Genomic DNA, 14139 nt, shown 5'->3' with positions numbered 1-14139 from the left:
TTGTTGGAAGTCTGAAAAAAGCTGAAATGGTGTTTGCCTAGAAAAGATTATTCTTTTTATATAAGACAGTGATATACATATAAAAACAGTAATAAGTAATTGTTCTTGATCATGGAATGACCCTGTTAACATCATTGTGACATTTATTTTTAATGTGTCATTTTGTCAAAGCTATGCGGTAAGTTGAACTTAAATAATAATATATTGCATTTTAGTAGTCAACCTAAAATGGCACCTGTATGGCAGCATTTCCTTTTTGTAAGAGTAACGTCTCTCACTTTCTTAGTAATATGGTAACCCTTTCAGAATGCTGAAATTCGTAGAGTAGACACTCTGTGAAAACATCTGTATATCCATTAGCTTTCAGTATAATGAAGTGTAAAAACACTTTAAAAAATATCATTAGGACTGAGCAGTATTTGAAAATTGTACCTTGTAGAGAATAAGGAGAGTGTAGAAAACATGGTCTGTGATTCTTTATTCTCCTGCTGTTTAAAATCTGTTTTAGGGCAAAACACTAAGGCCTTACTCAGTATTGAGTAATGTTAATGAATTGTCCTATCTGAATTCAGTGGCTTCTTTTAGCTATAAGCATTTCTCACCACCAGGATGTATGAGTTGGTAAGGGTATGGAGTTTTCTTAGAGAGCTGGATACCTAAATACTATTTGTTGAAGTGTCTTAAGTATTGAAACAAGTTCAAATTAATTGCTATCACACTTCAATGGCCTTTTTCTTAAGTAGCCTGTTAACTTCCTGCACAATGTCTATTACTCTTAATAAATAACAAATGTTAACTCTAAAATCATAAAATATTCTGAGGTGTTGTTAGGAAACGTAGCTTTGACAAAATAATAGTGAGTTTTCACTTTTTGTGCCATCCTAACATGGGTGGGGGAAGGCTGTTCTTTGCTGCTTCTACATTTAACATCATTTAGTAGTGTTGCTTTATGGTTAATCACTCCAATGAACTGAAGTACGATTCTTTCTTTATCTTCAGACTGCATCGAACAGACATTCCTTTCCTATACCAGTGTGAAATTTCCAGATGATCTGTAACCCTCCAAGTTAATAGAGTAGAAGACTACTAAAAACAGAAGACAAATTAGTGAAGATACAGCTTCAAAAATGAATGACAGGATGATTTATGCTCAAGTGCCCGCTGTGGTCATTCTAGTAAATATTTATAATTGCTGCCTTTTGTTTCAGCACATTTGCATATGTGCTTATTAAAAAGATAATTTTGAAGTAAGAACAAACCATCTGGTAGTATAGATTAGGTACAGTCAGACTTGGTTAATCTGTGATTGTTGTATCTGATGGATGTAAGTGGTAACTTGTTTCACAGCACGTGTGTACCACTGACTTGTTGACCTGAAGTTTGAGTAAAATGAAATGCATTAAATGATTCAGATTAACCAGTTCAGGCAGCTTTTTCTATATTTTAGATTCATCTAATTATATAATTATGTAGAACTTTTTTGTTAAGTTTACTAAAACCCAACGTTCCTTGGTGTCACAAATTTGTACTCATTAATATTTTATCAAATTCAAACCAGTATACTGTTTTACTTAAAGCTGATGCTCCATGTTGAGTCCCCTGTAAATAATTCTGCATAAATTACTGTTTGAGTTGCTTCTTAGGAATTACAGCAAAATATATTTTGCAACAGCATGTTCTCCAAATTATGTTTAATCTTCATATGACTACATATTTTCTTGTTAATTTGGCTATTAAGGGTATAATTACTGTTAGATGTAATTTTGGAGGTAAAAGCATTGAATTGTTTGTCTTGTCACAACTTTCCTCGCATGGATTTTTATTATCTCTTTTGGGCTTGATCCTGAAAGCCCTTATTCTTATGCACGATCCCATTAAAAGATGGAGTTCATGTTAGCAGGGATGGGCAGCCTTGCATCTGTAGCCCTTGGTTATGCAGTTGGAACCTTATGTGTGCACCTTTGTTCCTGAAACAGAGTATTGCAAATGTATCCCCTGACTTATAACAGTGGCTCTGTTTAAGAATTCTTGAGTTCAGTAAAAACTCAACATCCACTCTTAGGGTATAATAAAAAAAAAAAAAAGCTGTCTTATAATGCTTGCTTAGAATAAATACTCTATCTCATAAGAATAAACTAATTTAAGCTAAACCTTGGAAATAATCTATGAAGGAAATCTTACTTTTAAAGCTCTGAAATTGGAAAAAGTGTGTTGCACTTCTCTCAGTATTCATTTAAGTTATACCATTACTTTCCTATAAATATCATCTCTTTAAGGGGTACTCTCTAGTGTTCATGCACATTTGATTTCCTTTAATGTTTAATGGTTTATGCTTCTACCTAAGTAGGAGAACACATCTCTCAGTCCTTTGTACAACTGGAATCTCAGTTGCAAAATACATTGGTTGCACCTTTGGGGAAAAATTACAAATACTTTCCTCCAGTTTTTCTTTTTGTATTAGAATTTTGCCTTTTATTACTAACATTAAGAATAATGAGGTTTATGTTGTTTTAAGCTAGTGCTGTATTCAATTTTGTATCTATAATGAATATTAAAAATGCATATGTAAACTGGTTACATTATTCATTTTCTTAAACTTTCAGAGGTACTGAAAGTGACTAAAACTTTAGGGGCACCTTCACTTCCCAGCTTTTTATGGAAAATAAAATTAAGTATTATCTTCAATATCTGATTGGAAGTTCCTTCTAAACTTAGCTGTTTGTTTCTGTGTTCTTTTGCGTTCATTGTCCTTATGAAAAAGAAACGGAGATAATAAAACATTGCTTTGTTTTGCTAATTAAGACTTAGGCTTTTTGTTTTGGGGGTGGAGGTAGGTTTCACATCGAAAATAGCACACTGCAGTACTTCTGGCATTACAGACAAATTAGTTGGCAAAATAAGTACTAATCTCTTCTCTGCTCTTCTCCTTTTCATCTCATGCTGTATGGCAACATACTGTAAGAACATTTCTTTTGATGAGTTAATGCAACTGTGCAAAGCATGCAGTATTGATTCCTTTTCTATGTTTACCAGTGTCAGCTAGTACTATTTTCCATCTGTATCAATTTTCCTAAATTAAATAGCAGTCTTCTGACTGATTTATTTTGGTTTGCTCTAGTACATTTTTACAGAAAGCTTACTACAGATACTCTGTTGTTGTTTTTTTTGTCTTTTTTTTTTTTGGCTGGACTAGCTTGCAAAAATTCTCCTTTGGACAAACAATATGTAGGGTTAAAAATGTACACATTATCTAATCCTCTTTAGTTGATGCAGCAGTTTGGTAGCCTGAAATCTCATCAGCAGGAGGAAGGGAATTGGGACACAGTTTTCAAAGACTCTGCAATCTATTCCAGATGTGTCAAATGCTGCATATTTTCCTTGCCATTTCCTGTGAGCTTGGTTAGGAGCAGCTGGCTCTGTGGTTTAGAGACACCTGGCCAGCTTTGCTTTGTGTCTTAGTTGGGGTAAAAAAAGCTTCAGTATCACAGTGAAGTTGACTGTAAACAGATTTGGTATGAATGTAAATAAGGCTTTGAAGTATGGGGCAAAAACAGTTGGAGGGGAGGGAGAGAGAAAACTTCATTTTATTCAAGTAACTGGCTGGATGTAATTTCTTTAGCTTTTGTCATCTACTTTTATTGATGTGGACACCACGGGAAGATGGACATCATGTATGTGATTCAGGTAGCCTGGAACTCAGACTTCTGAGACGATCCATCACTAACATTTCCTGTGCAGATGACTGAAATTATACTTCTTGGGGAGAGAAGGTTGTCTCCAGTCTTTCATTTCGCTGACTCACCTGGAGTGTGGGTGTAATCCTCATTGTACAACACCTTTTAACCTTTTTGAATGCCATACTCTTTTTGAATCTGCCTCCTTCCCTTTGAATGATGACAACAGATGAGGAAAAGTGATTTTAGTAACATACTATCATAATATCAGAAAGCTTTTAATCTCTTTTCCACCTTTTGTGAATGTTCTTCCATTAATACTCTGCATTAGTCCCTCTTGTGTGGTTGCTTGCATTATTCACCTGAACAAAATATTCCTATAATGAAATTACCATTGCTTCTTGGACTTCTGAAAAGTGAATAACATCTGGTATGCTAATAGTTATCTTTCAATAAGGAAAACATTTCTAATCATCCTAAAATTGGATTAGCATCTGTGCACAGCTAGCCAGAAATGACGGAGTCCAGTATGTCCTATATATGTTATTCTTTTCCATTATCCCAAGATCGTTAGCATCATTTTCCTCAGCTTCCTAGGATACTTTCATTGTCTATATCTTCTCCACATTGCATATCTTTTCCACTTTCATGTCCTTTCTTATTTCGTTATGCACTTGTCAAGTACATAAAGGACAGTAAGGACAGGCAGAAGGCTATGCTACTGCATGTTGGCTGCAGCTAATAAATAACCCACCTAGCAATTTCCTTTTTTTTTTTTTTTATTAACTGCAATGATAGTTTCTATTATTGTAAGTCCATATTTTACAGGTAAGCTAACTTTTCAAAATCAATGATTTTCAGATAGCTGAAAATGTGTGAAATATGTAACTTCACCATCCAACATTTGTAAGTATTGCATGTGCAAGTGGCATTAGAAGGGTGGCAGAATTTGTTGTAGATATATTTTCCTTTATCTCCTTAAGGGTCTACATGATCTACTGTAAACCATTTCCTGATATATATTTACCTTTTTCCCCCACCCTTTCCAAATGAAAGAAAAGTCAGCTTTCCTGGATTTTTGTTGTAGTGTCTAAAGTTTTTCTCTACTTTAGGAAACTTGCAAGCAATGAGACTTAAGTATTAAAAACATCATCAGGTCTCCAGCTATTGTTCCTTTTGTGGAAAATAGAGAAGTATATATTCAAAAGAGAAAGTTTAAAATCTTTTGGATTTTTCATATGGAGGGGTGGTTGCAGTTACCCTTGTTTTTACATGTGTTCTTGTAGTCTTCACTCTCAGTTTTTCTTGTGGTCAAAGAAGCAGTATGTTTGTGGAGATATCCTTAATGTAATCCAAGAAGTTCATTGATTCATCACTATGCATGCCTGCACAGAGGCCCATCCTGCTTCATTTTCTAGGTTGGTGTAGTACCATGACTTCTAAATGCTCAGTTTCACGTGGAACAGATGGTATAATTTGTTTAACAGCAAAATAACTGTAAAATACACTTCACTTGCACATGCTTATTAAATGAGTATTGCAGTTTAATGTAATTGTAGTAGCATTGCTGGCTTCCTTAGATCCTCTCCTTCTTGCATGAATATAATGTCAGGCTACTTCAGCTGTACATAGCTGATGAGCACTCACTCCTAGATTCTGAAGTTTTAGGTGTATTTTTCCACTGGCAGTGACTGGGTATTTAGTTGAGTGAAGTCTGCTGGAAGTGTTAGTAGAATAAAGCTGATGCTAGTCACTGTGTAACTGTAGAATGAGCACCTGTGGGGTCATTGCTCAGTTGGTCTGTTCTTTGCATCCCTAGGTGACTTCTAATTAGCTAATTAATCTGTTTCTTGCAATTTTCATAGAAACTTTGTGCTGCTTTTAGTCTTAAAGGATGAGAAATTGTTTTTTAATCATTTTACCTCTGCACCTCTCAGAACAACAAACTTTTGAAGGCAGGCCTGTCATTTCACTTCCCACTGTAACGGGGATCACCTTTGCAAAAGAAATTGAGCCAAATCCTACTACTTTTTACCTGAATTGGAAATCAAATCCAACTTGAAAGTTGTTACTTTGAAGATAGTCTGACACTGCAGTTAAGCAAAAACAGAATTTTGTATTGTAAATAATTACTAGCAGTCAGTTGTAGTGTTACTTTACTCTGAATTCTGAATTGCTGCTCTCTTTCTGCTGAGGAGTCAGTTTGTGTTTTAGTAAATTTTTTTTCTAGTTGGAAACTCACAGTGCTCATACCAGTTCTGCTGGTATTCATTGTAACATGGGTACACGTTAAATACAAGAAATACTGACAGCATAATCCCCTGGTTAAAAAATTGTAAGCGTAAACATTCAAGAGACTTAAATGTTTGTGAATTCTGACTGTAAGCCGACTGATGTGCCACGTTGGACTCGGTTACATGTGGCTTGGCTCAGGTCTGTACCTGATTTTTCCTCCTTAGGGATCATGAGTGCTGCTATGCAGTGTGCTCAGGATATGTCATCGGTTCAAACTGAGACTGCTGCGTGTTCTCTTCTCACATGTTAAGCGCATATTTACAGCAAAGGGAGTAAGGGAGCGAGAGAAACTACTTGGACCTATAACTCTGCATTTGCAGAAGCTGATTTAGCAGGTGTTTCTGGCAACATGATGTGAGCACACTTATGTGCGGTCATCACCCTCTTTCTCCCCAGTTGACCAGCAGTGTGCCTATGCTGCTTTGTGTACCCACGTAATCTGTGAAATAGTCCTTAGGTTTTCTTTGCTTCCTGGAGGCAACTAGAATAGCAAATCCTCCTCCACTTGGACAGAGGAGAATAAAGGAGGTCCCATCTGGCTGTCCATGAAGGCACTTGGCCAACAGCTGTTAGCCTAGCTGGCCCTATGGGAAAGGCCTCTGGCTGTTTCCCTGCCTTCCCAGGAGGAGTGTAATCTTCAGCCCTGGCTTTGATTATTCAATCTGCATGGAATATGCAGCCTTTTCAACTCTCGCAATATCGAGGTTTACATTAACAAAGAAATCAGTGTTGTCAACTTTTATATTTTGTCACAAATCTTGTGATGTTGGGCAGCTTTCTTACTGTTTTACTTAGATTGGTAGCTACACAAGGTTCAGCTGAGGGATTGGGAAAAAGTTTCTTCCAAGCGTATTTCTGAACATCTTTTAGGTTGGTGCAATATATCCATAAACATTTGCTCCTAATCTTGCGTGGAACTTTCTGTAACTACCTGATACAAAGGGGGTACTATGATTCGTGACTGACTTCTTAGGAATTACCATTTTACTCATAAAATTTGCACTTTGTAAGACAAACTGGTGCTTACTAGAAATATTATCTATCCAGTTACAGCAAGAGCTGTAGGAGGAATATTACCCAGAACACTAATCATTCTTGCTAATAGTGCCTAATATAATACATGATTTCAGTGAGAAAAGAAAAATCAAGCACCATGTTAAACTTTTCATGTTGGATTGATTTTTTTTTTTACCTGCTTTCTTTTGATTTTTGCATTTAATTTTTTCTTTGGGGGACGTAACAGCTAAAGGATGAACGTTCTCAAAAGCTGGGCCATGAAATTTGGTTATTCTTTGAAATATGAATGTAAAAATGACTAAGATCTTTTCTAGATCAATGAGTTATCAAGGATTTAAGAATCAAATTGATCAAGAAGACATACACAAGAAATAAAGTAAAAGGGGTGTGTGTGGGGAATGTCTTTCAGTTTTTCCACTTTCCATATGCCAGTCATGCTAAACTAACTTCAGTTCTGCAAGGTCTTGTCTTGCAAATCATCACTATTAATAAAATCTCATCAGAGGAAAGAATCCTTCCAATTATCTTCTTAGAATTAAATTTGTATTTAGGCTTCCCACAGTTAACATGCATATAATCTGTTTTACAGAAACTCAGAAAAACAGAGAAAATCGGTGATTTTGTAAGTCAGGAAAGATGTCTGTCCTATGATAGTAATTAACCTAAAATTTGGTGCACTTTCCATTTTATGAGAAATGTCTCTTTTTTTTTTTTTTAAATTCCCCTCCTATGATCAGACTCTTCAAAGCCATGTTGTGAAGTGAGTACACTTAAGACAGGGTAACTCTGACAAGTATGTGTGGAGCAAGATATATAATTCTTGCCTTCCTCAATTCTCTTGAAAATGCATAATGCAAGAAGATACTTCAGCTTTGACTCTGTAGTATAAAAAGAATATTTTTGGAAAATGAGAAGATATGTTCTTTGTATGCTTTGTGCTTTCAAATCAAAGAATTTAGAAATAATTATTTAGTTATGCTTTGTGATAACATTTACTGACAGCATGTTTTTTTGTATGTTTGTTACTTTCCTGCAGTTTTTGTAAGTGTTTCTAACGATGAAAGCTGGGCAATATATACAATGCATGTAAAATTTTAGCTGTGTCTGTGGCCTGTACCCATAATGACTCCATACTTATGGTCATGTGTATTTTATACACATACAGTAGTATGCACTTGTGTAATGATATCAAGAGAAAAAATGGTGTGTGTTTAAAAAATAATAATAAAAATCTAATGAGTTTTGCTTTTGGTTTGTTTTGGAATTTTCAGCAGGCCATTTACCACTTCTACATCTCTGCCCTCAAGTGTAAATTGTAGTGATAACGGTGATTTTTGCTTCTTGATTTCCTTGTAGAATCAGTGTTGGTTTTTTTTTTCTGAGTCCTGTGTTAACTATTGTGCAGTGCTGAGCACAATCCTGCACCACATCTTTTTAAAACATCTAATTATACAGCATCTGTGTTATAAAAGTGATTAAACAGCCAGTGTGTATGATTTAATCCAGATTTGGGGCTTGTGAAACGCATAATATGCAATCCATTAGTATTTGTGCTCCTAATTAGTACAGAATTGTTTTGCCCTTCAAATGAAAAATGCCAAACAGTTAACTCTCAACTATCCAGAGGTAGTTTATCTGCATTATAAATCAATTAATGCCATGGGCTGACACCTGCAGTGGTTTTGTTTGGCTGCCAGCTCTGCATTCATCAGTTTAGTCACAGCAACGATACTGCTTGTGAGTCCTGATTTAGGTTTGAGTTTGGAAATGGCATTGCTGCCATTGTATGTCACAGATCCTGATGAGGTAAGTCCTCTGAACCCAGGCTAGCTGCATTCAGAGCTATCTTAGTCTCTAATTTGTCTGTGTATTTGGACTAGTGGGAAACACTGTGCAGAGATTTCAGTGTGGAGCCAGCTTGTGTCATGGCTGTAACTCAGGTAAAACAAATTTGGTCAGGCTCAAACTTACCCTTTTTTGACCACAGAGCATCAGCATCATGCTCTTTAGCATATCTTTAGTATCCATATTAAATAGATCTTTTTTTTTTTCATGGTAGTGAGAAATGAATATCAGGCTGAGGTATATGGTATTTAAGTTCCTTTAGGAACCTGTGTTTTGGTGTATAGTTCAGGTATACAACAGGTAGAAGCTGAGTTCCTACTCTCAAGATCATTTCTATGTTTGGAAAACATCATCCCCTGAGTATCCCAGCTCCTGACTGAGTGCTACAGCTAGATTAAAGAGTTAGTTATCCTCTTACCTTCTTTCCTTTGGACCAGCAGTCTCCACACTTGCGGCAGTCAGTCATTCAGGTTGGAGGGGAGCACAGAAGGTAACCTAGTGCAAGCTCCTGTCCGAAGCAAGGCCAGTGCTGAGTTCAGACCACATTAGGACTTTGTCAGCTGGGTCAGCGATTTCACACACTCTCTGGACAGTTTGTTCCAGTGGTTCGTTATCCTCAGTCATGATCACTATTGACCTAGTTTCCATGAGAGATACGGTCAGTGGCTCCTTCCACAGTACCCCACAGCTCTGATCTCTCTCCTGGCACGTGAATCCCAGGCTTTGGGGCACGAGGAAGGATGTCTTAATTACTGAGTAGCCATGCAAACGGCTCAACTGTCAGGTGTAAAGAGGGAGAACGAGTATTCAGTCTCCAATGAATTGCTGACATTTCCAACACTGAAAAAGGGATGGCAGGCCTTCTACTTTTTTCACTGTCAGCTTCCTCAAGGATCTTACTGCTCAGAGTTCTGGATGCTGTAAATTCTCTTAATAGTTCCTAAAATTGTTGCTTTTAGGAGGCCTCTTGCTCCGTACGTGGCACTTAGGTATTCTTCTGTGATTACTGTTTTAGACTAACTCCAGGTTTAAGTATCTAAATGACTTGGAGTGGGATTTACATAATCTAATTTCATTTACCTAAAAGTTTAGTCATCTAGTCTAAGCTAGTCATGAAGGATTACTCTGCAGTCAGATCAAGAGACTCATCTGCAAATGATGTTTTTTCCATACCCAAAGATTCCTGTCAAAAATGGAGTCAACTGAATCAGTGTTGAAAAGTATTTGGACTGCAAACTGCACCTTTCAGTACCTTTTAAAGAATGTGCCCCGCAGATTCTTAAGAAAACAATAGCTTTTGGTCACATTGAAGCTTGTTGAAGAGTTTCTCATTTATAGGAAACTGGCTTTTTCTTTCTTTGGCATTCTGTTGAGCAATTTACCCTAGCTTCCAGTGTTCCTGCCCTTTGGGCACATCTGTCCTGTGGCTGAAGATACTATAACTTCCAGAGCTGCCAGTTCCTTGGGTTCCCCCAGGATCCTGCCTTGTATTTGGCAGTAGGCTTCAGTCTGTGGTGTTTCAAATTAAATGGTTTGGGCGTTGTGAAATCCTGTTTTCCTACTGACTATTTCACAAGTAAATAAGGATCAGCTGTTTGCTCTTTTCTGATCCAAGAACTGAGGGAACATAATGAAGCAAGTACACAGATGTTGAATTTTTTTCACAAAACATGGCATTGAGCTGTGGGACTCCTTTCCCCAGTATTTTGGTATATTGCTGTGATTAGAGTGACCAAGTTCTTTACAAAGACCAGAGAAACGAAAGAAACAGCTTACCATGGTTATGCTCCTTTTTGGTATGGCTTGTGGGGTCTGTATGTTTTTGTGATAAAGCTGGTGAGGTGTGTTAAGAGTGCCAAGCAGCAAGCCTCCAGTCAAAATTTGTTATATTCCCAGCATGTTTACCTAGTTTATGAACGGCATTTGTAGCTGTTATTTCTGGATTAATCACTACTTTAGATAGGCTTTGAGATTTCATGAGTTCACCCAAGTACTCTTAGACCTGTGGCTTCATTTGACTCTTGGGTCCTCCTTCCACAAAAGAGATCCATCAGTCCTGAGTCTTAATTAGTAGAATAACAAACCCTGCTCCACAAATGCTGTTCTGCTGCTAGAAAACACTTTCAAGATACGAGCTACCTGAACTATAAATTGAACCAATTTTCAGAGAGTTTCTGCAGCTTTTAGTATATTGCTAACAGTGTCACCGGCAGAAAGGGATCCTTCATACATGGCCAATGGTGGAGAGTGGCTTACATCTGCCCTACTGCTACCCAGCAGACCTGGAGCGGGCTGGCTGCATCCACACTACATATGTCCGCAGCATTTGGCCTTGGCTGTCGTTGAGTCCTAAGTCAGAAGTGTTATTTTTCCATTCGTGTTTTAAGTCAAAGTGTCTGAAATGCGGCCTACACTGCAGCTTTTCAGGCTGGCGCTTTCTTAGTGTGGAGCAGATGGTCTGCAATATTTTGAAGAATTCAAGAGTTCAAAGGCTGCTGAGACAGTGTTTGGAGGGCTCAGACCTGGTGCAGTCTTAGCCATGCTGTCTTTTGAGAGCATCTTCTGGAGTACAGTTTCTCACCAGAACTTCATCCAAGTTTGGTCATGGGGAGAGAGCCTAGCTACAGCATCCAAAATAGCGCCAGAGAATGACCTAACAGCTCAGCAGTGCAGAAGATCAGGGCTCCAGTGCTTGCATTCAATCCCCAACTCTTTCATTTAGCAATGTGGACATAACCTTAAAACCTATTTCCATTGTGATGCAAAGTTACTTAGCTACAAGCTCAATCAAAGAAATTTGGAACAAGCCTCTATACCGTTGAAGAAATTGTGTAGATTCTCTCAGCTCCAGAAAACTGCTTCAGTTGCTCCAAACTAAGCAGAATTTAAAGGTCTGAATGTTTCAGTCTCTTATAAGAAATTATTCAAAATGCAGTGCTGTAAACTGAAGGACTTGAAGAGTGTTTAATTTCGGCTGCTGGGGAACAGGAGAGCCTACCACAACTCAGAAGCTCAAACCTGCCCTCCCTGTTACTTGACAAGTTAAAATGCTGTATCAATTCCAGGCAGGTAGCAGGAGATGCACGTTAATGTTTAATTTCCATCCTGTAAGATGTAGGAGTGCCTCCCAGCTCCTTGACTCGGCTTTGCGTCCCATCTTCTGGCACGCCAGTTTCCGTACAAAGGAAGGGAGTTGCAGCGAGCTCTGAAAATATCCCTGGATCTGAACAATTATGAAAGGAAGGTGTGTTACAGAATACGCTTGCCCTGCCCAGCCAAAGAGACCAAGTTCAGATAGTTTCACAAGCTGTAAGGTCTCGAATCCTGCCAACATTAGCACATAATCTTCACTTTACGTTTGTAAGTGGTCCCCTCACTTTTGAAGAGGAGGAGTTAAGAATAGAGGCCTCTCTTGTACGATTGGTTTTCAGCTGGATTTTTTTTTCCATCTCAATTAGTCTTTTTGGTTAAAAAGAAAACACAGCAAATGTGACTCGTTTAATATTGTAGTCAACTTTTCCTCTTTTAGGCTTCTGTAAAGGTGTACAAAAATGATTTCAGAGCTGTTTACACAGGGCTGAATAATAACTGGCCGTTACAGAGGGGCTAGATAAGTATCTGAAGGGTAATGCTTTATGTAGGCTTTGGATTCTGCCTGATGCTTGTGCCCACCCAGAAGGCTCAATAAAACCTCTCTTTTTTTTTTTTTCATTACCGTTGTTCTACTTAGAGGAGGCTTCCTGAATTCAGCTCTATAAACTTTTAATGAGTGACCTATTTGCAAAACTCCTTTCCGGACTGGCAAACAGCGTTGATATGGAGCTCCTGATGCTTTCTGCGCCGCAACCCTCCCCTTTCCTCCGTGTCCCCTCGAGCTGGAACGTGACCAAGGCAGAAATAGCTTGAACCGAACTCGACAGCAGCAAAATACAGCGCTGACAACAGCTGGACACAGCATTTCTGCACCTTGCTGTATCAACATCAGAAAAAAATAGGCACCTTGTGTTGAAACTGGTGTTGTGTACCGTCTGCCCCAGCCGATGAGAGACTTTTCAGCCCTAAAGTAAATAGCTCCTGCTAAATGCTGAGGCCTGTGCTATTGTTGACATAGCGATAAAACAGCATTTGTGGCATACAGTGTGCTTTCTTTCACTGCTTTTGAAAGGTGTAATGAGTCCTAGCACCAAAAAAGAAATGGGGTTGGATCTGGCATGTCGTGCTTTAAAAGGAAAGATCCTGATGTCTGTCTGGATGGGGTATAATGGTCATTTCTGCTTCCTTCTCCTCACCTGACAGTCTGAGTTTTTTTTTTTTTTTCTCCAAACATAGGAAACATTGGATTAATTTCTCCCTACAAAGAAAAGACAATTTCTTGAAATTATATTTATCGCTTGTTGATATTCTTTAATCTTTATGTGTTCCCTGAAAGGGGACTAAGAATTTGAACTGGGGGAAAAATATCCCCAAACCTGAAATGATCACAATAATTAACAAAAAGCAGTTGGAAAAAGGTAAAGTGAAGTTGCAACGTTATACATTGTCTGAAACCCAGGTGACTTCACACTGTGCAAGATGGCATGGTACGAGAAGTTTCTAATGAATAATCCAGTTCATCATATGATAGCCCATAAATGCTGGAAAACAGAAATATTGCTCAAGTCTGTGCAATCAGATGTTTTTTTATGAAAATATTCCTGAGTTAACTCCTATGGAGAACTGTGGTCAGAGTTTGTCCCTGAGACAGTTAGCTAAGGCTTTTTAAAGAAAACATCACCAGTAAACTTCCATTATGTAACTTTTCCTTTAACAGAAAGGAGCTCATAGACTTTACTGGTGACAGCTTCATTCTCCATCTCTGACAGACTTAAAAGATATTCATACCGGAATGTATACATTATGTATGTTGTAAGGAGACAGGATACATAAGAGAATAAGCAAGCATCCATTACCATCTGGTTTCACCTGAGACATGTGGGTTTCACATCTTGGACTTTGTTCCATTTTAGTTACGTATAGGCTTTGTAAGAGACCAGATGCACTTGGTGATTGCAAGCAGAGTCCATCTTTCATGTCTAAGGTACCTAAAAACACATAGTTCAATGCTGTACACAGGGAAAAGGGCAAAAACATCCACATTTGTCTTGAAGCTGCGCTCAGAAAGTGAAATAAAAATGTCCATTGCAAGTCCTCAGCATCACTCTGCGTTTCAGTGGTTTTCCACTGAGCTGCCCTGTAGGCCCATTTGCAACTCAGCAAAAATTGCTGTTATAATTTGCTTCCCAATATTAGGCCAGCTGTTTTTCTACAG

At 38.0% G+C, this 14139-nt stretch overlaps 1 protein-coding gene across 4 annotated transcripts in view; it reads left to right on the top strand.

Moving 5' to 3' along the window:
• The window catches only part of NDFIP2 (Nedd4 family interacting protein 2), a 58283-nt gene extending 45319 nt beyond the window's left edge, over positions 1–12964 (top strand). For 2 of the 4 annotated variants that reach the window (XM_035565209.2, XM_035565212.2), the window contains one exon: positions 12562–12964. The gene's annotated coding sequence lies outside the window, so the exon portion shown is untranslated. Of the gene's footprint in view, positions 1–999; positions 2798–12561 lie in introns of those variants that run through there. The other 2 variants (XM_035565211.2, XM_035565205.2) reach the window with 1 other exon arrangement.
• Positions 12965–14139: the final 1175 nt, after the last annotated feature.

The sequence above is a fragment of the Cygnus atratus genome, chromosome 1, assembly GCF_013377495.2.
Source record: "Cygnus atratus isolate AKBS03 ecotype Queensland, Australia chromosome 1, CAtr_DNAZoo_HiC_assembly, whole genome shotgun sequence".
Classification (NCBI taxonomy): Eukaryota; Metazoa; Chordata; class Aves; order Anseriformes; family Anatidae; genus Cygnus; species Cygnus atratus.
This window is presented reverse-complemented; position numbering and strand designations above follow the sequence as displayed.